Here is a 25,595-nt window from a genome sequence, read left to right on the forward strand (position 1 = left end):
GGAAAGCAAATAGATTCCCTCTCATATAACAACTCTTATAAATGGGTACTGCCTGTTGCCACACTGGGTTGAGAATGATTCTGAGGTTGCATTCAGATTCAGCAGAAAGAGTACCATGATTCATAGCCGCGGGATCTTGCATGGGTAAGGCACTTGCCATTCCTCCTCTGAGGAATTTTGTTGTATGTTGTAGGTTTTGTCAGTGCAGGTGGGGATGGAGTCTCAACCACCTTTGCCCAGTTATGGGTTCATGGTGCTGCCCTGTTTCTGTGAAGCAGCCATATCATCTTACATGTATACTTTGAAGGCCACTTACTGGTACTGGTATCCAGTGGCTTCTGCGTACCTTACTTGGAAAAAGCCCACTAGTACTTCTGTGCTTATTGATTTTTTCTGTTTATCTAAAGGCCATCAAATATTCTAAGCCTGCAGATAATTTTTATGTGACCCCCTAAAATTTATTTAAAAATTAGACATTTTATACAATACTGCTTTATATTATTAAAATGGGACAGGAGTCAGAGAGGACACCAGGGAGATTTTTAAAAATTAGTAAGCTTCTTTAGGCAGTCATGGTTACTTAATAGCTTCCAGAAATTACCCTTAGGTTTCCTAGAAAAAGATTTAAGGTACAGTCATGGAGAAAGTATATTGTCCCATACTTCCTGTTAGCTAATTACTGTGTTCACCTTGCAACAACTATGGAAAAATGATACCTACCAATCATATGATCAGATTAAAACATGGATTCAGTGGTTGGATCTATTTAAACCTGGAGTCCAATAGACACCCAATGAAAGAAACTGGCCTCATACAACATGTTCCAGACGCAGATCCCTTTAACATTTATTTTACCCTTAATTTTGCTGGCGATTAAGATGGACCAGTTAAGGGAAGGAGCTACTCACAAGCATTCAGGAAACACTGCCTGGCAGGTGTGCTCCAATGCCATGTTTTAAATGAGTTGTTCCAGTGCACCTCTCTGGGCTCCTGTCCAAATTCTGTCTGAATTCACATTCACTGGGACAAAGGAGGCAGATGGAAAACCCGCCCTTCTCCTGCATTTCTCTGCAGGAACTTCTGTCCCAGTCTGATTGCCATGCTCCTTTCCCCAGCCACACAGTGTGCCTTCCTGAGCCTGCACCTTCCCTGTTCACCTCCACCTTGCTAGAAACCTTCCTTTGTACTCCACCTCGGATCTAACTTCGCCTAGGCGTTCAGCGTGATCCATTTCAAATAAACACAATTTGTCTCTCTAGTTGCTCCATAAGTGCTCACTTGCCTAACTGAGAGAAAAAGCCTTCCCCAGCAAAGTGATCTCCTTTTCCTTTGGGCTGTCTATAGACCATCTCTTTCATTTGCATCTATTTTATGCTGTTTTCTTGTAACATCTCTTCTATTTTGTCATATAATGCATCCAGTTTTCCTATTGGGTTTTGACTTTTTGTGTGCACATGCAGTGGGCTTTGGCCAGATTCCACATTCCCAGAAGCAAGGGGAAGGATCATTCTTTATATCTCAAAACACGTAGCAGATCGCTATTCACACAGAAGCTTCTTAGTTAAATAATTGCTGAACGTAAGAAATAAAAGAAGATGGAAACAGGATATGCAAGAGAGAGGAGGAGGGAGGGAAAAGATAAAGAAAGGGAGGCCATGTTCCTGAAACTCCAGAGTCTAGTACAGGGCTTGTCTTAAAATAGATGCAAGATACATGCTTGATTAATACAGAGAAATACTCCATCTTGCAAAACTGTTCTAAAGTTGCAAATACACTTCTGCTGCTTCTGGTTCTTGTCATCTTTACACACATACCAAGCATCTGTTCAGACCCCACTTCCAAAACGCGTAAGGATGCCGATGCAAACTAAAAAACAAAGCCCTTAATAAAAACAATTCCCATCAGTGCATGAGCTGATCTTCATTCCTGCAACCTCCAGAGCTAATGAACCTCCACCTTAGCAGGGTGCACATTTCATGCCCGTGTTAACCACACCACCACCGATTTAGAAGTTACTTGTCAGAGCTCATATTTGATAACAAGGACTTTTAAAACATGAGATCTTAGAGTTGAAAAGCAAAGGTTGACAATATTTTCATCAGAAATATATGAATATTTTTATTAAGGAGGAAGGCCATATAAAACTAGTCTGAGGAGAGGAATGTTCTCAACTCAGTGAACCATGTTCCCATTGCCTCCAGTTAGGAGCAAACTGGCAGAATGAGATGCCAGTGAAAATAGAACTGGAAGCCTCCTTTCAACCTTGAAATCAATGCATCACCAGGACCGATTCATAGACTTTCCTGAACCCAGAGGGTGTGTGTGTGTGTGTATGTGTGTGTGTGTATGGGTGTGTGTTTTTGTGTGTACATGCTCCTACCTGTGTATTTGCTAGACTTTACAAATAAAAGCATGCACTTGTTGATGGGTTTATTCTTTTGTAGCCCCAGTGGATGAGATTTCAGGGTCAACAAGATAAGTCATTTCAATACTTACTGAGTGTTCAGAATGATCGTGAACGTGGGGCATACAAAAGAAGTTGAAACCCAGCGTTTCTCTTTGTATGGGCGCCGTCTATCAACACCTCTTTTCCCCTAGAACAATGTGGTCACACACCCAATCGAAGCAATGTTCCCATTTGCCTGACCCATTTGGGGAAAACAAGTTTTACCCCCTAATGCAAAGGTACTATCTGCTCAAAGCACTCAACTTGTCAAATCTATAAAAGTGCATAGGTAAAACTAACAACCTATAATCTTACCACCAAACGAACCTGTTGCTTCTGTTGTTTACATTTTGATGTTGGCACTTTGGCAGTTTTTAAATACATTGTTAGAGTTTTCATATAATGTTATTATTCAGTAGTTTTAATAGAGGATATTGCAGAATGGTTTAGCTGATTATAAACTGGGATTCTGTCTGAGTGATGATTGAAACGATGGGCATCTGACCCTCAGGCGTGTGCTTTCAGGAGCTGATGTGACTGGGGAGAAGTCAGTCACTGCACTGGGGCCAACCAGGAAAATGGGGGAAATGGAGAATCTTGGATGTGCCTGTTTGAAGCTCTGAAGTTGGGTAAGAAGTCCTCTGCCCTTAGGTTACAAAATAGTTTATTGGATGGTCGTTTGATAACATGATAGTTTTTATGTTTTGCAAGTAATCCATCTGGTATTCATTTTGTATGTGGTTGCAGAAGGGATTCCGTTTTCTATTTCCCATTTAGTGAGCCAGTCTCCAAGCACTATCCACTAAGCAACTCATCCTTGCCTGGCTGGCCTATGGGGTCCACATCTATGATGCTCCTGTATACTCATGTGGGTCTTCCTCTAAACACTCTCTTTGGCCAATTTATCTGTTCTTGTAGCAATACTGCACGTTATTATTATTATGGCTTGATACTATCTTGAGAAATCTGCTAGACAAGTACTTACTCTTTTCTTTTTCAAAGTTGAGTTAGCCGTTCTTGGATCTGTATTCTTTCATATAAAGTTTAATCTAAGTTGGTTAAATTAAAAAATACAACTGGAAATTTATTAAGATTACATTTAATTTGTAGATTAATTTGGGGAGAATTGATGTCTTTGCAATACTGTATCATCCCATGACAAAGCATGGAGCGTCTCTCCATTTAGTGATAAAATCTTCTATAGCTTTTAGTAAAATTTGACCATCTTCTTCCTAAGGGTCTCGTGTACTTTTGTCCAGTGTGGTTTTTTTTAAAGATTTTATTTATTTATTTGACAGGAGAGAGTGAGAGAGGGAACACAAGCAAAGGGAGTGGCAGAGGGAGAAGCAGGCTTCCCGCGGAGTAGGGAGCCCGATGCGGGGCTCGATCCCAGGACCCCGGGATCATGACCTGAGCCTAAGGCAGCCGCTTAACCGACTGAGCCACCCAGGTGCCCCCGTCCAGTGTGTTTTCGTAAAAATTTTCAAACATACAGAAAAGTCTTTGCAGTTTTATAGTGAACACCTGTATAACCACCACTTAGACCTTACCATTAACATCTCACTTGGCTTTTTGCTCACATATCCACTCATCCATCTATCCATCTATCCCTGTTATCCAGACATTAATCGATTTCATTTGGGGTGCATTTCATTTGGGGTGCATTTTAAAGTAAGTCATAGGCATCAGTACACGTCTCCATAAATACTTCAGTGTGAATACCCTCAAATAGAATTCAGCTTATTTACAGATTTTCTTTTGAGGACACCATTTATACGCGAACTTCCAAATGGGCGAAACTTGTTGCAGTGAGAAAAATCATAATAGAATCAACAGGTGTACCATTTTGCATAAAGCTGCTTTCACACAGCATAATGGCCTCTGAGATTCATCCACGCTGTTGCAAGTACTCCTAAACATTAAGTACTCTTTATGGTAGAGTTTTATTCCATTGTATGAATTTACCAGGTTTCTTGTGTTTGTTTTTCCTTTCTCTTGTTAATGGACACTTGGGCTGTTTTCAGTTTGGGGCTTTTATGAATAAAGCCGCTATGAACATTCTTGTCTAAATCTTTTGGTGAACACATGTTTTCATTTCTCTAGACATGGAGTAGCTGGGATGTGATTGTATGTTTAGTTTTATGTTTTTTAAAAACCGCCAGAACTTTCCCCAAAGTGGTTGTATCATTTTCTTTCCCCACCAAAAATTAATGAGTTTCAGCTATTCTACAACCTCAACACATTTAGTTTTGACATTTAAAAAAATATAATTAGCCATTCTGTCAGTGTGTAGCTGTATCCAACTATGGTTTTTCATTTTCCTGATGACCAATGATATAGAACAATTTCTTTTTTTTTAATTGAAGTATAATTAACATAAAGGGTTACACTAGTTTCAGGTGTACAATATAATGATTCAACAGTTCTATACATTTCTCAGTGCTCATCACGTGAAGTGTACTCTTAATATCCTTTATCTATTTCACCCACCTCCCCACCCACCTCCCCTCTGGAGACCACCAGATTGTTCTCTGTATTTAAGAGTCCGTTTTTCTGTTTATCTTTTTTTTTCTTTGTTTGGTTGTGTGTTTTGTTTCTTAAATTCCACAAACAAGTGAAATCTCATGGTGTTTGTCCTTCTCTGTCTGACTTGTTTCACTTAGCATTCTACCCTTTAGCTCCTTCCATGGTGTTACAAATGACAAGATTTCATTCCATTTTATGGCCAAGTAATATTCCATTGTATTTATATACACCACATCTTCTTTATCCATTCTTCTACCAATGGACACTTCCATGTCTTAGCTATTGTAAATAATGCCTCTATACACATATGGGTGCATATATCTTTTCATGTTAGTGTTTTGGCTTTCTTTGGGTAAATACCCCATAGTGGAATTACTGCATTATGTCTTAATTCTATTTTTAATTTTTTGAGGAACCTCTATACTGTTTTCCACAGGGGCCGCACCAATTTGCACAAGGGTTCCTTTGGCTTCACATCCTCACCAACACTTGCTATTTCTTGTCTTTTTGATTCCAGCCATTCTGACAGGTGTGAGGTGATGTCTGACTGTGGTTTTGATTTGCATTTCCCTAATGATAAGTGTGTTGGGCATTTTTTCATTGTGTATGTTGGCCATCTCTATGTCTTTGTAAAATATCAGTCTGGGTCTGATAAAAGAATTTAGTGTAGTTGCAAGATACAAAATTCAATTAATATACAGAAATCTGTTCCATTTCTATATACTAATAATGAAGTAGCGGAAAGAGATTAATAATCCCATTTACAATTGAACTTTTTTTCATGTGCTTACTGACCATTTGTGTCTCTTCTGTGGTAAAAGGTTTATCTAGGTCTTTTGTCTATTTTTCTTTTAACCTGGGTAGGACATGTTCACTGAGTATAGCATTCTAGGTGAAGGCTATGACCTTTCAGCACTTTATGATAACATTGCATTTTCATCTGGCTGCCCTCATTCCCAACCAAGAAGGGAAGAGTTGTTCTTACTGTTGTTGTTTTGTCATTTTTCTCCAGATGGTTTAGAGATTGTTCTCTTGCTCTCTGCTTCTCAGGATTTAACTGAGTTAGGTCTTTGTGTTTATTCAGAGGGGTATTAAGGAGGGCACGTACTGCATGGAGCACTGGGTGTTATACGAAAACAATGACTCGTGGATCACCACATCAAAAACTAATGATGTGTTGTGTGGTGACTAACATAACATAATAAAATTAAATTAAATTAAAAAAAGAAATATATAAAAGAAATTCTTGAATTTGTGGCTTGATGTTTTTACAGGTTAGAAAATTTTTTGGCCAGTGTTTTTTGAAATAATCTTTCCATCCCCATTGAAAACGAAAACTGTGGCTTTCTCTATTTCTTTCTGAAGTTCTGTCAGTGTTGCTCGATACAGTGGGAGGCTACGCTTAGGTATACGTGTGGATATGAGTGTCATCTCCCTAGTCCACTGTCCCACTTACCAGACATCCCTTTGCCCCTTTTGATGTTTTTGATTTATAATCTCCATTGTCAGAGAGCAAGATCTCTTCTACTTCAAATTTACCTATTTCAACTTTTCCCATCATTTTCCTGTGTCTCCTTTGTTTTAACCATTCTCTTGCTGATAATTTATGGTAAACTTTTGTGTCTGTTAAATTCAACTTGAAAATGTCTGCCCTTTAATATGTGTGCTTACCCCATGTATATTTGTTGAGGACTGTGATATTAGAAATTGTTCCTGCCAGGGTATTTCATGTACTCTTTTGTTTTCTCTATTTTGTTCTTGTTTTCTCCCTTCCTGTTTTCCTTTGGATTGAGTTTCCTTCTGATGTTTTAAAAGCTAAACATTCTGTTTTCGTCCGTATGTGTCCTTAAACCTAAAATTGTTCATGATTTTTTTACTCCTGTTAAGTTTTTAAAAACAAATCCACTATTTTCATTTTCCCACTAACTAGTAAGTATCTGGGCACATTCTCACATCTGTCTGGTTCCCTCCTTCCTCCAGCCCTCTCTCCCATCAAGTTACTATTGTCTGAAATTCTAGCTGTGGGTGGTGATGGGTATTGTCTTTTCCCCATTTTCTATTTTTTAGCAACTAGTCACTCCTGATAGTGCCCTGTTGATACCAGTGTCCTGGCCTGTTGCTGCTGACTTGTTGGAGAAGGAGTAGGCGAGGACTGTCTCAGGATGTCTCAAAGAGGAAGTAAGAGTAGAACCTAATTCTTCCTTTTCCATGGTGTCTCAGCCCTACCTCCGGTTACCTGGCCCCCACTTACATCTGTTCAAAACTACCTTCAGTTGCCACAGAGCTTTGCTTGCTTTCTAAAGTTCTTGGAGTCCATACATGCCCTCTAGCTTCTGTAATTCTTCTAGAAGTGATCCTGATAAGAAAGCCAGCATCAGACGCTTTATGAGGACAGAAATCTGATGTTTTGTATTCCTTTATAGAACAGAGCACAACTCCTCTGGGAAAGGAAGGCCTGAATAGAGAAGAACCTTCCTTGGAACTGGTTTTATGGCTTTGAGGGTGTGAGAGAGAATACCACCGGCAGCACAGAATGCTTGGCATCGAGGCCACCTAGTCACGGCAATGGTGAAGTAGCTGCTCAACTAATTTAGAGGAAGATAACAACAAGGACATAGAAATGGAAGGAGCGGGACAATTTTTTTTTTCTGAGATTGTGAGAAATCTTGGAATTGCCCTCCAAAAAGCTGAGGGAAGCCTGATGTGGGGGAGGGGGGGTAAATTTGGTTGGATATTTCCCCTGCCTGATCAAGTTTGTGAAATTTGAATATTCTTATATCATTAGTCCTGATATATATTAGGTATCTTCTAAATTATTCTCTGTATATACTTTTTCTCCCTCCCTCCAACCTCCTGCAACTAGATTGAAGCCCCCAAGAAGTGCAAGATCCTTCACGGCCTTACTGATTTCTGTACCCAAGTCTGACCCCGTGCTTGACACATCATCATGTGTGCTTAATAAATATTTGTTGAAATTGTGCTAAGATTGAAGTTTTTCTTTACTAGACTTACGCTCCTTTCAGTCATGCATGAGAATGCCTGTTTTCCCAAACCTCTGCCAACACAGGTTATTGTTGTTCTTTTTAAAGATTGTAAATTAAATAGATAAAAAAGGACGTCTCATTGTTATTTTTAATTTGCATATTCCTGATTCTTGCTACAATGAAATATTTATCACAGATTTAATTTTCATTTGAGCCACTTGTATTGTGAATTTCTTGTTCATGTCTTTTGTCCATCTTCTATTAGAGTTTTCGTTCCTTTCTTACTGATTTGAAGAGCTCCTTCTATAAGGAGAGCAAGCATTTGTTATGCTTCTATTTTGGAAAGGTTATTTTTTTTCCTGCTGATCATTTGCTTTTAAATTTTGTGTTTTGACAAAGTTAGTTTTTGACATCATTGTCACATGTATCAAATGTTTCCTTTATAGTTACGATCCAAGTATATTTTCCCAATATATTTTCTTTAATTAATCTTCTTTCTTATTCTTTCTTTTTTTCTTAACATTTAACATGTTAAAATATCTTATTTAAATAGTCAATCAGTTATCCTGGCACCACTTTTCTTTGGCATAATTTCCCCCCATTACTTTGGAATTCCACTTCTGTTCTAAATACAACAAATGGAAACTTATAATTTCTAATGAAGCAATGGAATCACAGGAAGAGTAAGTATGTCCCAAGTGATGGGAGTAGCACTTGAACTTGGCCAGGCAGACTCAATGGCCTGCCCTCTTTACTGAAATTAGAGGATACTGTTAGAATGAACGAATGTATAGTGTGTCTTGAGAAATTTTTGGAACAGGATAAATGAACTGATACAATGACTCAATGTTCAACAAACAGAACCCCTTGCTTTGCTGGTCTTTTAAGACAGATTGGATTGCATGTCCCTCCTTTGTGTGCTGCTACTTCCATTGCTTGTGGCCCCAGCAGCTGTATTTCGATTGTTTTCTACGTGTCTTGTCTGAAAGACACACCCATAGCTATAGACACTGGGTAAAACAAAGCATTTGAGTGAAGTACGTCAGAATTTAGAACAGTTTCAAAGAAAAAGGTATTAAGAGTTGGTGACAGTTGGTGTGACAAAGTTTGCAATTTGAAATAGAAATGCAGGCTTCCAGAGCACCGCTCTGGATCGGCTCTGAAGGGAAAGGGATTACAAATGGCTCAAGTGTCTCAGGCAGCCCTTGACACACCAAAGTAGGCAAGCACTCAGGTTAACACAGAGCAGTCCAACAGCTGCTTCCTCCCGAAGATCACAGGGTTTGGACGACATGCTTTCCGGTAAGAGAGGCCAGGGAAAAACACATAAAGGTAACCTCTGAAGATTTTTGACAAAAACCAAGGGAACAATGTGCTTCCATTTTTAACAGCCTGGGACTGCCTTCCTGCAACTGGCCTAGACACCAGCCTCTCCTAGAAGCCACATATACACAGTATCTAGCCATGCTGGCTTTGTTCAGAAAGAGGCAAAGTATGAGGCTATCCACCCCATGTATTTTGTGATCCTTACCCAGCGTACGGCTTTCCATTAGCATGACTGATGGACAAGCTCACAGATGTGAGACTGCAGTCAGAAGGCCAAAGGCAAAATGCCCTCGCCCGTCAGCCCATTAGTTCGGGGCAAGGGTCTGCTCATCACTGATCTCCTGGTCCCAGAAGGAGTGATGTTCGGGCGAGTGGCTCTCTCTCAGGCAGATTGTGTTGCTAATAATTCCTGATGGCTACAGGAGACATGAGACCCAGGATCAAGGGGTCATCCCAGCATGACGGCACTTGGAGCTTCAACTAAGGCCAGTGCAGACTAAAAAGCAGAGCAGTGTGATAGAGAGGGATGGAGCCACAGCCAAAGACCGATTCTTAAACTTGTCCTGGGCCACACAGGGGTTCTGCTGTCCTGTTACCTTAGGCTCTGTGGTAGAGAGTTTGGAAGTAAAGAATCATAGATCTGCAAGAATATGATGAGACTGGCTGGCCCAACTCTGAGGTCCAAAGAGGAAGGTGACTTGCCCAGCATCACACGAACATGGCGGGCAAGGTCCATTTTAGCAAGCCAGTCAGTCCAAGTTCATGGCACTGCGGGATGATGAGCACAGCTGAGAAAGCTCCGTGTGCAGATCCCATTGATTGTTCCCTTTTAGGACAGCACTCAAAGAGAAGCCCACCACATGTGTGAGAGTGAAGCGTGTGACGGAATCCCGGTGCTCATGGCTTTGCTACCTACTGACATCCTCAGGGCCTCATCGGCTCCATCTCTTCCTCACATATCTCAGTTATTTCTGAGCTCTTCGTTCAGCTCTCCCCATCCTCTCTGAAGCCTGCCCTGACCATCTGCTCTGACGCCCTCTTCCTAGTGTGCTGGATGACGGGCAGGGAAGGTAGGGGAATGCAAACCAGGCAGAGGGAACCTCAGCAACATCCACCGTGCATCTCAGACTCAGCACCTAGGCTCCCTCAGCTACAGGGCACCACTACACCTGTCATGGAGGAGCTGTATTTGGGATCTCTTCTAGCATCAATCAACAGTCACACACATGATCTCCCACAGGGTCATCATTTTCTAGGTCAGAAGGAAGATCTTGAGGCCTAGAAGACTAGACACTATAAATCCTCAAGAGGTAATTAATGATGAACACGGGCTTTGACTGTTGGCTCCTTACTCCTGAGCAAAGATGAGACCTTGTGAAAGCCAGTGTGGTGTTTGGAGGAGCTAACTGCTTCCGTGCGGCCGTGGAAAACTGTATTTCCACCGCTGGTCTCCCGTCAGCCAAGTCAAGGGAAAGATCTCTGGTGAGGCAGCTTCCTTCTTTATCTCATCCATCTGGAAAGGCTCTCCAGGCGAGGTGTGTCATTCTCACTCTGACTGGTCATGACTAAGATGCGGTCTCTTCCCTCCTCCAGTCTCGCATTATACAATCGTTTATTTTACGTGGAGGTCAAGGGTTCTCAGACTTTACTGTGTGATGGAATCATCTGGAGGGGCAATCCCACTTCTGGGAATATATTCAAAGGAAACAAAATCACAATCTCAGAGAGATTTCTGCACGGAGGTGGGGGAAGGGTGGTCAGAAGGTATAAACGTCCAGTTATAAGATGAATAAGCCATGTAGATGAAATGTACAGCACAGTGATGCAGTTAATGACAGTTTTGTATATTTGAAAGTTGCTGAGAGCGTAGATCTTAAAAGTTCTCATCACATACACACACACACAATTTTGCTATGTGAGGTGATGGATGCATTAACCAATCTTACTGTGGTGATAATTTTGCAACATATACATATATCAAGTCATGATGTTGTACACCTTAAACTTACACAATGTTATATGTTAATTATACCTCAAGAAAGGTGGAAACAGACAAAGAGACAGAAACACCATCTGAAAGGCTTGTCAAATCACAAAATCCTAGGCCAGCCCTCAAGGGTTTCTGATTCAGCAGGTCTGGGGTGGGGCCTGAGAATTTGCATTTGCAACAAATTCCTAGGTGAAGACGATGCTGTTGGCCATTCGGGGAACCACTGATCTGAATGCTGAGCCTGGAAGATTTAAATGCATATTTCTCTTAGTGTGGCTTCTCTCAGAGCTGAAAATAGAGGCGAAGTTTCTGGGGCCGGGCATTTATTTGGGAGATGATCTTGGGAAGCCCTGGGAGGGGAATGCAGGGTGAGAACATGAAGGGAAGGAAGAAGATGGAGGTTGCACCAGTCATTACTTTGTGCCGCCTGGGGCAAAATCCCACTGGGGGGTTGGGGCAGATAGCGCAGAGCAGGCCTCCAAGCTGTCCCCGCTGGGGGTGGGGGGCCTTGCCAGCCGGTGGGTGGGAGCTTTTCCTGTAGGCTAATAACTGGGGCCTCAAGTGTCGGTCAGGGATGTTTGGAACGGGAGGGCCTTGGTCAGGGCACTAACAGGCACCACCACACAGACCTAGTAACTTCTATTCCATCTGGGGAGATAAATTATACACACAGAAATTTTTTAATAATTGCAGACAGAGAACATGAAACATTTAAATTACATTGCCATGTTAAAAATGTCCCTGCGTGTTCTTGAGACACTGGGTCAGGTTTTGTTTTTGTGCCCAAACACTTCAATTCTCTGGGAAAGAAAGCCACCTGCCTTTGGCTCTGGACTCTTCCATTAGAGACTGGCCACCATGGAAACAAGATATCCATTTCCAAAATTAGGACAGAAACTGTAGAGCCCTCCCAACACACCTCCCCACCCCCATGTGCATCACCACCTCCAGGGTCACTGCCACCACCACAAATGCATGCACACTCAGACACACACACGCATGCACACACACACAGCTACTGGGTTGGTTGAGCTACTTCCTTTTTTTCCCCTCCATGGCCAGTCTCTGTGGCCATTCGGATTTTTCTAGCTCCTGCCCTCCCCGTGCCTAGGGCATGGCCTTCGCACACTACAGTGTTCTCCTTTTCCCCGTTGCCTGCCCTGGTGCAAACCCGGTATGAGGTTAGGGTGGAGGGGTGGGAGCTCAGACGCTGATGTTGGACCAAACTACATTTTCGGCCAGCTTCTGCGGTTTATGGGCTGCACGACCTTCAGATGTGTCGTGTGGCCTCTTAAACTTTGCATGTCTCCTCTAAAGTGGAGAGATTGATTGTTCTCTCTTTGTGAAATTGTTGCAAGGATCAAATTAATGCCTGGGATGTTTTACGTGTTCGTTAAATAGTAGCTCTTAAAGTAGTGAGCCCCACTGCACAGAGCTGTTGTGAGGATTCACTGGAATCAGGCTTATGAGGTGGCCAGCAATTCCCAGCTCGCAGGAGGCCGTTCAGAGGCAGCAGATGTAATTAATAGGCATTACTCTCTCCAGGAAATGCAGTAAAGTATTTGCCCAGGGTTGTGTGAAATTCAAAGCTGGATGATTCTGATCCTACAGGACGTGTACCCTCGTGGAGTTTCCCGGCTCCTCTAAGCCAGGACCAGCTTCTGCCCAAGCTCCAGAGCATGTGGGCAGTGTTAGGTGGCCTCGTGATGGGTGGCCAGGGACCCCAGCACCCTCTCCGCTGCCACCATCCCGCCAGCAGATCATTATGCCTTGTTCACAACAAATATGCTTTTGCTTTGTGAACACAAATAGCGTGTCTTCCTGAATTAAACAAACATTTCCCTGTCTTTGCAGATCATGAAATTAGTCACATTTTAATTTACTTGTTATTAAGAAACAAGGTTTCTAATTTAATAGGTTCCACAAAAGTAAGTAATTCACAAACACGTTTTCAAACTCTGAAGGCAGATGAAAGAGTGAAATGACGTGTTAGGAAAAATCAGTCCAAGTCACAGTTTGGGGATTCAGGGTGTGAGGACTTTCTGCCCCTGCCCCTCTCTGGCAAATCGAGGCTATAATTGGACTGCCTTATAAAGCAGAGCCTCCTCTTGGGGGTACTAGGCTCCTGTCCCCTGAATGATACAAGATAAATTCCTCGTGCTCTTAGGGAAAATGTCAGCTGGACCAAAATATGCGCCTACAAATATATATTTTCCAATCCCTATCCCAACACCAAATGAGAGACTTCCAGTAACCATGTTACAAAATTCAGAAGGGAGAGATGTTATTGTATTCTTCCCATATCTCATTATGTGGCAGAAATATGATCGCTATCTGCTGAGCAGCTGAGGGATGATATCGCCTATCAGAGAGGCATTTCATGCCTATGTACGAGTCCATGCAGGGGTGCTGGAGGGGTCTCGGGGCATGTTTAGGCTTCTTTAACCCCTGCAGATTGCTGTGTGGATGGTTTGAGGGTTTGGTCAAGGTATTAATTGCCAAGGGGGCTCTTCAGTCTATTTTTAAGGTATAATTTACTAATATGAAATACACATATTTTAATGGTGTAGCTTGAAGATTTTGTACCCAGCTATGCAGCCATCACCTAAAAATTTAGGTGATGTCCTTCACCTCAGAAAGTTCTGTCAGTGTCCTTTCCTGTCAATACCACCACTCCACCCTCTCCGGGAGCTGCTACTTTGCCATCTACCACAAATGTTCTCGAACTTTGGGATTATATAGTATATATTCTCTTGTGTTTGGTTTCCTTTGTTTAACATAATGTTTTTCAGATTAACTCATTGCGTGGACCAGTAGTTTCTTCCTTTTTATGACTGAGTACTATTCCATCGTGTGGACATAGCACCGTTTGTTTATTCATTCACCGGCTGATGGACATTTGGTCTCTTTTTTAATTTTTGTCTATTATGAATAAAGCTGATGTAAACATTCTTGTACAAGTCCCTTTGTGGGGACATACACATTCATTTCTAGGAGTGGTATTGCTGGGTCTCATATGGTAAGTACACGATTAGCTTTACAGAAACTTCCAAATAGTCTTCCTAAATGGTTGTACCATTTGAAATCCCACCAGCCATATACAACAATTCCAGTTGTCCACATCCTTGAGAAGTCAAGTCCAGTCATTTTAAAGATCAATCCAGGGTCTATTTCCTAGGTTTACTCAGTGTGCCCGAAGAAAACACTTGCCACTTATGGAGAGCCTCCTATATGCCTATTAAATATTTTTACTTTAAATGTCACAACAACCCTACCAAGGAGGTATTTTTATTTTCCATTTACAGAGGAAGAAAGTTAAAATTGCTTACATTCTCACAGCTAGTAATGCTTCTCACCTGGATTCATTCTGTACTCTTAGCTCTGGGATGGGGCAACCAAGGGCCTCCGAGAGCACCTTTACCTTCCTCTTAAACTTGCTGGTCCAAAGCAGGGACTGAAACATGAGGACTCGTGTGAGGCCACAGATTTAAAACCTATTTATAAAGCAGCTTGGCCTCATTTCTCTCCATAGGCAGACGTCGAATGAGGTAACCTGTCTCGAAAACCTGCAAAAAAAAGTCATAATTTACACGACTTATTTCTTTTCAACCTGTGTGAACACAGACTTCAGTTTCTAATATCACACTGAAACTTTTTTTTGCCACTGTGGGAATAACGAAACAAAAAGAAGAAGAAAGTAAAAGAAAAAAAGCAAGGAAAAGTGAAATGACTTTGTGTAAAAATACCTTAAAAATTCCCCCACGGGCACTTCTGGGCAGGTGGGCTTCCATATTGTTTACAAGAACCAGGATGAGAGTCATGAACAAGTGGGTTAGGAAGGCTAAAATTTTCCCCATCATTTGTTCTAATTCAGGTCAGTAAGTAGAGGTTGCTTCCCCTAAACGATGCGTTAGTCTCGCTTCTCCAGAGAAACAGAAGTGATAGGAGAGATATATAAAGATTTACCATAAGGGACTGGCTCATGAGATTATGGAAGCTGATAATCTGTACTCACAACCTGCTGTCCGTAAGGTGGAGCCCATGAAAGCCAGTGGTGGAGTGAAGTCTCGGTCTGAGGGCCCGAGAAGCAGGGGAGCCAATCGTGTGAGTGCCTGTCCCAGGGCAGGAGAAGACAGATGTCCCAGGTCCAGCAGACAGGCAGAGAAGCCACAAATCCTCTCTTCCTCCACCTTTCATTGTACTCAGGGATTGGACGGTGCCCACCATACTGGGGAGGGCAATCTGCTCTACTGAGTCCACAGATTCGAATGCTCGTCTCATCCAGAAACACCCTCACAGACACACCCAGAAATAATGTTTAACCAGATACTTGGGTATCCCTTGGCCCAGTCAATGCGACACATACAACTAACCATTATTAATAAATTCTGCAGCAGGTAAGACCTGAGCAGGCAATGTTACTCTTCTAGGACATATTTGGTTTTCTAGATTATTTGGTTTTGGTCAAGACAATATATGATACAATTTGGGTTTTTTGTTGTTGTTGTTGTTTGTTTGCTTGTTTTTTGAGAGAGAGCGTGGGCATGCAAGTGGGGGCGGGGGGAGAGGCAGAGGGAGAGGGAGAATCCCAAGCAGGCTCCATGTGCAGTGTAGAGCCCAACATGGGGCTCGATCTCACGACCCTGAGATCATGACCTGAGCCAGAATCAAGAGTCAGTCGCTTAACTGACTGAGCCACCCAGGAGCCCCAGTTTGTTCTTAAATCATGGGGACAGATCTGACTTTCTCTATCAATCACTAGGCACCAGGCACTTCCACATATCCTCTCGTTTAATCTCCAGCCGGGTCCTTCCTGTAAGGGAAGGATTTTTATTTTTATTTCTCAGAGGAGGAAGTTCAGGCTCAGAGAGGTTAAATAATTTTTTCATGGTCACACAACAGGGGCAGAACTAAAATTTCACTCAGATTGTGTCTGACTTCAAAGCAAGAACTCATTGTATATAATGAGCAAAGCTCATTATACTTTATACTATGCTGTCTTTCCAAAACAGAAGTTTTTATAACACATTTAGATAAATTAAGGTTATTTGCTTAGAAAAACTTGAGTGTTTAAAATGCCACAATTTCCCCTCAATATGATATGAATCAATGTTGGGCAAAAATTATACTTAACACTCTCTGGATACCATTTATGATTTTTATGAGGTACTCTCATCCACAGAGGAACGTGTCTATGGACTCAGGAACCTGAAAAACTGTATTAGTTTAATTAGACAGTGAATCAGATTACTCTTCACTAAGATTCTAAACAAAAACCAAAAACTTCAATTGTCCGTCTTCCAACTAATCAGGACCTTCCATTAACCAGACTTCTTTTATACCCTCAACGGCAAATTACAAAAAGGAAAGGCAAAGACTTATTTATAAATCTCAGCTCCTAGAAGGTATCAGGATTTGTTCACGTCCAGCTTTTATGCCTTCTAAATCTACATGAATAATCTTATCATCGGCATTCAGGAATGATGGCCCAGAATTACTGCTGAACTTCCTTTCCTCAAAGAAGGATTCCACCGTGCGCACTCCTCTGTGCTTACAAGGACGGGAGAATGGACTAGCTCATTTTAGAAATGTTTTCAGTCACAGGGATTGAAAAGGATTTCTTACTTAACTCTCAGTTACCTAGGACATGAAATTAATCAAACTACCCCATGGCCCAAACATTTCTCTTAATCAAGCTTTTGCTGGGCTCCCAGACTTGCTGGGGTTTTTTGTTTGTTTGTTTGTTTGTTTGTTTTGTTTTGTTTTGTTTTTAGATCAAATGCATCATTCTGGTGACACTGACAAATACCAAAGAGAAGGCTGAAGCCGATTGTGAGCTGAGCAGATCTGGGCACATAAACCAGTGACTGGGCAGGTCCTCGTAGAGGAAAGGTTTGGGAAGAGGCCAAATGCAGCCCCAATTAGCCTTCCAGAATTATTTACCTGACATTTGCACTAATTATTTTTAAGATGGGGAAGCATGCATCGTCACATTTATTTGTGGTGAGCTGCCACCAAAGCTCCCCTTTGCCACCGAGATGGGGACGGAGCTGGGCTGCCTGCCCATGCTAGTGATGGCCCCTCCTCAGGAAGCCCAGAGTCTGATCTTCTGTTCCTAAGGGACTGGCTTTGTGGTGTTTGCTATTGCTGTTTGTTTTATAATCTGAAACACGAAATTTGCTCATTTCTAGTCTGTAAAGCAAAGGAGGTATTTTGGTTCAGATCCCCTGAGGAATGAAGGCAGAAGGGAGGAAATGGGAAATAGGTGAATCTCATACACTAAAAACAAACATAGTCTTTCGAGTCCAGGCTCAGGGCATGTGCATGATGCAGAGAGCGAATGACCGGGTGGTGCCCTTGGAATAATTAAAATCCATGGCTCATTACTTGGCAAAGAGGATTCACCCAGGGACTCAGGCATCTTGGGAAGTTATATGCTGGCTTTCGGGCCAACTGAATAATTTAGTGGAGTCCTGAGACAGTAAGTTACTGATGCTCTCGTGGCAAATTCAGCAAAGTTGCAAATATTCCTTGAGTACCTGCTGTTTGCCAGGCCAGGCGCGGGGACTACAATGACAGAAGGCCCAGGGTCCCTAACCCCACGTGACCAGTACAGGAGTGCGGCGATGCTTGCTGGGCTGAACTCATCAGTCCCAGAGAGCTAGCTTTGCAGAACCCTTGTCCCCATGCGGTGACTTTAGGGCACCACGCAGAACTGGCTCACAGGCTCCTCACGGGCCAGATCCCGAGGACGTGACAGGCAAGGGATGGGGCCAGACTATTTTACAGATGAGGATGAAAACAAACACTGAATACCATGAAGGACACCAGGACTTTTGGCACTGCTACCGGTAGCTGTGTAAGCGTGTACAGGCCTTCTCAAACGTACGGCAGTTTGGTAGTATTTAATGGAATCAAGTGTATCCAGACCTATGACCAAGTGATCTGACTCCTGCCCATATATCCCAGAGCACTTCTTGCTGATGTCGTAGGGAAATCTGTGTCGGATTCCGTTTTGGCATTGTGTGGGAAGGGTGAGTAGATGATTACCTTGTGTCCACTGTTAGGGCCCTGGACAGGTGACAGGTCATGGACCCCTACCACGGAATACTTTGAAGCTTGGAGAATGAACAGACCAAATGTACCTAGAGCCATACACAGAGAATGGCACAGGAGGAAAATAATTCTAAGACAATTTAAGAGGCAGAATGAGAATTAGAGCACGATACCAATTGTGTAAATTAAAAACATGCACTTACAAAAACATCTTACAGGGACACATGCATATTTAAGGATAAAGATATTCGGGGATCAGGATGAAGGGGGGAAAATAAAATAAGTACCTGCATGAACAAATGTTGATAATGCCGAGGAATGTTATAAGGTCCAAGGGGGTAGATTAGGCCAAACTTCTATGCCCAAGGGTGCTGTGGGAAGGAGCCAAAATTTGAAGATGTGGCCCCATCTTCAGCACGATTGAACTAAACTTCTGTAGAGGTGTCCTTCCAGAGCAATTGCTGATATTCTGTTCCTGTCCTGCTGAACTCTGCGGTGACTCTCCTTGGATAAAGAATCCAGACTAGGCTGGATTATACAGATCTCAGCAGTTCCAAACAACCTACGCCACGTGTCCATCACAGCTTGGCTGGGGGCTGTGCTCCACATGAGGGACCAGGCTCCAGAACAGTCACGGTACTAGTCTGTGTGGCAGAAGGAAGGAGACCTCAGGTGAATTGCACGCTGGTTCTCACAGCCTCCAACCAAAAGTGACCCCTAGCACTTCCACTCACGTTCCACTGGCCTGAGCACGGCCTGTGGCCAAGCCCAACTGGAGGATGACTGGAATGATGGCGGCCAAGAATATTTGGTGGGAGCAGTAACGTCTACCCTCCTCCTCTTCAGATAATACTCCCCTCAAATTTCTCCCAGTGTGCTCTTTTGAGCTCTGTGACCTTGAACAAGTGACTTAGCCTCTTCATGCCTCAAGTTTCTTTTGGGTAGAAGGGCATTCTGTGACCTATCCCAGGAACTTCCTGTGAGCATAGGTAAGGGGGTGCAGTGAATGTGTATAACAATGGGTCTGACACCCAGAAAGCCCTCAGCACATTGTAGTCGCCACTGTTATGCTGATTACCCCTACTCTCACTGCCTCATCCTACCCTCCCCCTCTCAGATCCACCCTTCACACTGGCCCTGCTTTAGTCTCCCTTAAACATGGCTCTGCTCATGTCACCACTGAGGCCAAAAGCATGCATTTCTTCTCCATTGGTGTAGTCTTTGCCTCGACTCCTGCCTGGGAGTAGCGTTCATGTTTTGGGTGCCACACTCCATCTGTCATCCATCTATCAAAATCAGGCTTCAACCCTGCTTTGCAATCTGAGTGCCCACAACTTTTTTCCATCCAGAGTAAACTGTCAGCAATGCGATTTACTCAATCCTCATTCATTCCATGCATTTTTCAATGAGTTTCAAGGAACAAGAGCATCTTTTCCTCCACCCACCCATTCCTTCATTTAGTGAGTGCTTGGTCTACAGCAGACATGATTCCAGGCGTTGAAGACACAGAAATGAAGATGGAGAATATATGGTCCTCATGGAACCTACGGGAAATGTGCAGTAAGGTAACAAAGATCGTTCTAATTAGTGACGTGCGCCACTGAGACCACTTCATATGGCGATAGGATAGTGTCCGAGCGGGTTGGCTAAGTTAGTCAGGGAAGCCTGAATGAGCAAGTGGAGAGGAGAAGCCTCATAAATATCTGGGAGAAGAGCATTCCGGAGAGATGGGGACAAATCTCATGTCAAGGAATGAAAGGAAAGGCTAGAGTGAGTCCAGCTTAGTGAATAAGGAAAAAGTGGTGAGAGAAAAAGCAGCAGAGAAGAACGCAGGAGCAGGTCATTTACAAGAATGTAAGACAATGAAAAGCCTTTCGAAGGTTTAACTCTTTTGCCCTTCCATGCAAAGCACGTGTCTTCAATACCCGTATAAGCAGACTTTGTCACTATTCATGTCCAATTCAAAAGCACTTCTCCACGATACCTTCCCTGATCTCTCTCTCTCCTTTCCCCTGTCTCCTGTTAAAAGCAGTTTTTTCCACCTTTAAACTCACAGGGTAATTTACCCATCCTTAGGATTTGCATCCTTTTGCCTGGAGAAACACCTGCCCAGTGGCTCAGGGATCTCAGTTCCACAAAACGCAACATGTACTGTTAAAAAATACACAGGCATTAGGCATTTCTTTAGTCATAGTAGTAAAAGCAGTAATGATATCTACTTATAACTTTATTCCAAAGTCGTAGAGGACCAGCTTCAGGAAATCAGACAAAAGTATTCCTAGAAAATGGAACAAGTCATTCAACATCTTTGGTACAAAGAGCTGGAACAAGAAAATTACGTGGTCTGGATAATTCTTTTCAAAAATGTTTTAGCCAGACCCCTTGTCGTATTCCCCACAAGCCTTTTTACCCTGTCATATATTTCTGAGTATTCAGCTGAGCAATAAAACCCAGCTAAGAAAATAGCAGCTGTAGGGTTTTCAGTTGCTGTTTCTGATGACTTTCTTTTGTGGCCGTATGAGAGTTAGGGTTCTTTTCCAAACACAAAGGAAATAAAACAAAGAGAACCCAGTAAAATTAAATCGTCCTGGTCATTGCCAGGCCTGACTCTAAAAGATCACTTCATTTTTCTTATGTAGTTTGCTAGCTTTCTAAACTTAATTAATGACCATAAAAAGCTTCAGAATTTGTTGCTCTGTTTCTCTGGTCACATCGTGCTTGAGGCTGGGCTCCCGTACTCAAGCACATAGTTGTTATTACTTATCGGTATTCACTGAACATCAGCCATGCGCTTAGATGCCACTGGGACACCAGAATTATCTACGGTCACTCTCCAGTGCATTCAGCCTCTGAAGTCGACAGGACGCAAACCCAAGGAGTCCATTTCCGGGAAGCAAGGATGACATCATGACACAGGCTTAGGGGGGCACTGTGTGCCAAGCCGGCTCTGATATTTGTGGGTCTTATGGTATTTCCAGGTAAACAATTTGGTTTTGCTTGGTTTCAGAGGGTGGTATGAAGTGGTGGCGGAAGGGAGGGGAGGGTTGGTGGCATGTGAATCACGGAGGGCACATTTTCTTCGGCGGCAGACGGAATGTTCTCCAGTCTTGCTGGGAAATGAGCCTTGAATCTAGGAATTTAGTTGTATTGTGTCTTGACAGTGGGTGTGCTTGGAGTGAATGAATGAATCAGAGAGTGCAAAGGGGAAGGATGGGGGGGTGGGATAAGCACAGACCCTTTGACAGCGCACAGGACGAGGGGGTACAAACAAGAAGAGGGGCCCTTGAAGCGGAGGTTCGAGTTTGAAGAGATACAAGATAATAGCAAAAAGTCTGAGAAGGGGAAGGTTTTGTTTTTGAGAAAGTTTGTTCTTGGTGAATGACAATTTTCAGAGAATTCACAGATTTTAAGTGTACAAGTTCAGTGAGTTTTGACAAAGGCATACATGCATGGAAATCACATTCTTATCGAGATATAGAACATTCCCCCCACCCCAAAAAGCTGCCCCGTGTCCCTGACTGGTCAATCCCTGCTCCCCACCCCCTTCCCCTCCTCAGAGCACACCTCTGTCCCGGTTTCTAGCTCCATCCCCCACTTTTGCCTGTTCTTGAACTTCACATAAATGCAATCACATAGAACGTGTCACATCTTCGGGGCGCCTGGGTGGCTCAGTCGGTTAAGCGTCTGCCTTCGGCTCAGGTCATGATCCTGGAGTCCCGGGATCGAGCCCCGCATCGGGCTCCCGGCTCAGCGGGGGGCCTGCTTCTCCCTCTGCCACTCCCCCTGCTTGTGCGCTCGCTCTCTCTCCTGACAAATAAATAACATCTTTTTTTTTTAAGGAACATTTGACGTCTTTAACAATTCCTTTCTTTCCCACAGCAGGTTTTTGAGCACAAATATATTGTTATTTGGATAATTCCTTTTTTGAACGGCATCTCATTGTCCTGCTCTACTGCACTTTTAAAATGTATTCTGCTTCTCATGGTCACTTTTTTTCCCCCCAGTTTCAGCTTCTATTAAGAAAGCCACTATGAGCATTCTTATACAAATCTCCTTTTTTGGTATATGATTTTATTTCTATTAAGAAAGCCACTATGAGCATTCTTATACAAATCTCCTTTTTTGGTGTATGATTTTATTTCTCTTGGGCAATACCTAGAAGTAACATTGCTAGGTAGAATATTTTTAGTGTCATAAGGACTGCCAGAAAGTTTTCCAAACTGGTCATACCATTTTACACCTCAGCCATCAATGTGTGAGAGTTCTGGCCGCTTTCTGTGTCACCAACTGTGGTATTTATTGTCCGTCTTCTCAATTTTCACTCCCCTGGTGAGGATGAAGTTGAATACTTTTTCACGTGCTTGTTGGCCATTTCTCTGCCCAAGGGATTTTTTTTTTGCCATTTTTTATTGATGTTTTTCCATTTTACTATTAAGCTGTTATGAGTTCTTTATGTATTCTGTATACATGTCCTTTGTCAAATATTTCTAAGAGGAATATTTTCTTGACGGTTTACGGCTTGCCAATTCATTTTCTTCATGATTCTTTCTTGTTGAGTAGAAGGTTTGAATTTTTATCAAGTCTGATTTATCATTTTTTTCTTCTATAATTTATACTTTTCAGGTCCTGTCTAAGAAATCTCTGCTTGCTTCAAGGCCACAGAGATTCCTATGTTTTCTTCTACAGTCTTGGAGATTTGGCTTTTATGTCTAGGTCTTAATTAATTTGGGGTATAAAAGGTATAGTCATGGGACACCTGGGTGGCTCAGTTGGTTAAGCAGCTGACTCTTGATTTCGGCTCGGGTCATGATCTCGGGGATGGAGCCCCATGAGGGCTCTGAGATCAGTGGGGAGTCTGCTGGAGGGTTCTCTTTCTCCCTCTCCTTCTGCCCCTCCCACCCTCACTTGCGCATATGCTCTCTCTCTCTCAAATAAATAAATAAATCTTAAAAGTTACAATCATGGAGTAGGAATTAAGGTTTCTTTTTTTTCCCAGATTGATTTCCAGTTGTTCTGACACCCCTCTGGGAAGACTTTTTCCACTGCATCATTTTTGTGGAGCCTGATAAGGTCAGCATTTGATGAAGAAAAAGTCATTGGTGACCTCAAAGGAAAAAAAAAAAAGGGAAGTCTGGAGAGATGCCAAGAAAAGGGGAAGGAAGGGGCCTTAACAAGACAGGAGAGGATCTTAAAACAGAAGCCAGATTATAGAGGCTAAGTTAGGAAGCAAATACAGTGGAGAGAGTAGGTATAGATCACGTACCTAAGGAGCTTGGCTATGCAAGTGAGAAAGGGACAATAATTTCAACACTCATGTCCAGGTGAAGAGATCAGAAGGGTATTTATTAGCAGGCAATGGGCTAGAGAAATAATCATGCTATGTTGGAAATGTAAAGGCTTTGGGAGGGAGAATGGCTCAAATGATCTCCTTTTTACTGAGACCTCGCCACTCCCAGAGAGAACGTTCTCTGGCATTACAGTGAACCCAGAGAGACTTGCTGGGGAATATGCATTTACTGTGCAAATATCTATTCCAAATGAAAGCCCTTACTGGTGAAAGTGCTGTATGCAGAAGTAATGCACTGAATTAAAGACTGGTGTGCCAGACGGGCTGAGAGCCGACCACCCAGGAGCCGCTGTGTCCCTGCCTTTGTGAAGAGGGTCCACACATTCTCGTTGGGCTAGAGGAGTGGTTGAATGACTCAGTGCCCTCAACCGTTTCACATTATGGGCAAGAGGCAGACCAAAAGTCAGCCTTCACCACTTGCTTTTCTATGTGAAAGTTTCTCTTAAACATCTAAATGGATGAGGGGGACAACGCAGCTATTTTACTTCATGTGCTGTAGACTCGAGCTGCAATCCTGATCCCAAAAGAGAGAGTTTAAGGACCTATTAAAATGTGTTTCCCGAAGCAGTGAGTAGTAAGAAGGAAAGGAAAGAATAACAACATTTACTATTAACTGGTATGCCAGGCAGGACTGTTAAATACTGTTGTACAGGTTGTGCCCTATGCAACTGCATTACACCAGGAGACACCATTCCCATCTGAGCTTGGCATTGTGAAATGTGGTGGCCTTAAGAGCAAGTGTTGCTCTGCTTTTTGCAAAAGCAAGTTTACTAAGTCTTTGCAACCACCCTATGAGATTGGCATTATTATGTCCATTCTGTAGATGAGAAAATCGAGGCTCAGAGAGGTAAAGCCACTTGCCCAACGTCATTCAACTGGTAAGTAGCAGAGATGTAATTTGTAGATCTATTGATTCCAAAATGCTACATCTCAGTGGACTTGAAATATTGGACTGATAAGGCCCATCTTTAGAAGGCAAGTGAGTAGACTATTTGAAATGGAACCAGCAGCCTTCTGGAAAGGTATGGAATGAAAAAGGCCATTGGAGTGAAAGACAAAGGGAATGGAGGAATAGGAACTGCCAGGGTGGCCAGAGGGAGAAAGAAATTCTAGGTTGGCAGAAGCTGGAGGAGCAGATGGCCCAGCAAGCCAAGCACACCACCGCCCCCACCCCGCCACCATGTTGCAGAGAAAAGAGCCTACTGCAGAACACTAACACTGGCCCAGTCACTAGTGGCTTGGGAAAACCCCAGATGGGTTGATCCACTGGATTTGCAATAGGGGCTTAAGGGGGCCATTCCATTGTTCAGAAACTGAACCGGAAATACTCCACACTTGCTGGGAACCTACTGCGTTGTTGCGGGAAGGCAAAAATAAATGCTTACAGTTGAGGTCACATGCTGATTCTCACATTTACCAAGCGTGAGACTTTAGGCAAATTGCCGATCTATTTTTTGTCTGTAAAATGGGATTATAGTACCAACTGCAAAAATTGTTCTGAAGATTAAATGAGGTAATGTAACTTGTGTGCATGGTCAGCATTTAATAAACATCAGTTACTCTGTGGCTCGGGACATACATGATGCGACATGATCACAGTGGTAACAGTCTATTTGTCACACTTTGAAGCTCCTGGCTCAGAGGCCACTGTATTGGCCTGTGTCACCCTTCAGGCCCGGCACTGGGGAAGATGTAGGAGCTCAACTGTAGCCTTCTCCACCGCAGGCTGGTTATGCTCCTTTTAATTGTTTTCTTTATCTGTCCCCACTCTATCTCTCTCTCCAGGACACCATACTCATCAGGACAGTATCCTACAGCGGCCTCAGTGAGACGCAGAGCTGTCGTCTGAACTCCTGCAATGAGAGATTCCGGCTGCGGGCTCCCAGAAGGGAGGAGCTGGGGCTTGTTCATGTTTGCATC

Source organism: Eumetopias jubatus, unplaced genomic scaffold (genome assembly GCF_037043125.1).
Source record: "Eumetopias jubatus isolate StellerSeaLion01/CBP00866 unplaced genomic scaffold, mEumJub1_p1.0 scaffold_16, whole genome shotgun sequence".
NCBI lineage: Eukaryota > Metazoa > Chordata > Mammalia > Carnivora > Otariidae > Eumetopias > Eumetopias jubatus.